Here is an 838-nt window from a genome sequence, read left to right on the forward strand (position 1 = left end):
ATGTTCTGAATCTTGGTTGTTTCCGTGGTGATGTTTCCATTCTCATCTCTGAGTTTATTAATTTGGGTGTGTTCTCTTCTTTTTCTGATAAGATTTCATGCAGCACATTTTTAGATATAATTAATCATCCAGATCCTTTGGTATCAAGAGAACTGCATATTCTCACTATTGTGTAAGTTATTTAAAACTGTGTTCTTTATTGCTACCCTATTAGTTTTTTTCAGTAAATGATAGAAACTTGAATTTCTCCAATATAAATATTCTGACTTTCATAAATTGCTATTAATTTTCTTATTGGCCTGGTTTAGGTAAAAAACTTATAAGCTGACATTACATAACTTATATGCACATGATCTGTGAAAACTCCTTAAAAATATGTTATTGTGATGAGGCATTTACATACAGTGAGACTACGTGAAGATAGGCTTAGGAAACACAAAGCTGCAATACCTATGTGTATCTGATCATATAAAATAATATTTATTGAAATGGACTCCAGGAAATGGAAACAAACACTAAAAAAATGCAATAGTGATACTTACTGGACACTGTGTTGAAAGTGAACTATAAAACTTATAATTGGAAAGGAGGGAAAAGCTGGGAGTGAGGGAAGGACTAATATTGTTATAAAACAAACATGCTCTTTATCATTCTTATATAATTATAACCCCTTTGTTTTTTTTGTTTTTTAATTTAATTTAATTTTATTTTATTTATTTTTTTAATTTCTTTTTTTTTAATTTAATTTTATTTTATTTGTGAACATACTGTACAGAGGGGTTACAATTGCATGGGCAGGATAATGTGTACATTTCTTACCAAGCATTGCAGCCTCCTC

This window comes from Dipodomys ordii, unplaced genomic scaffold (assembly GCF_000151885.1).
Source record: "Dipodomys ordii isolate 6190 unplaced genomic scaffold, Dord_2.0 Scaffold5, whole genome shotgun sequence".
Lineage (NCBI taxonomy): Eukaryota > Metazoa > Chordata > Mammalia > Rodentia > Heteromyidae > Dipodomys > Dipodomys ordii.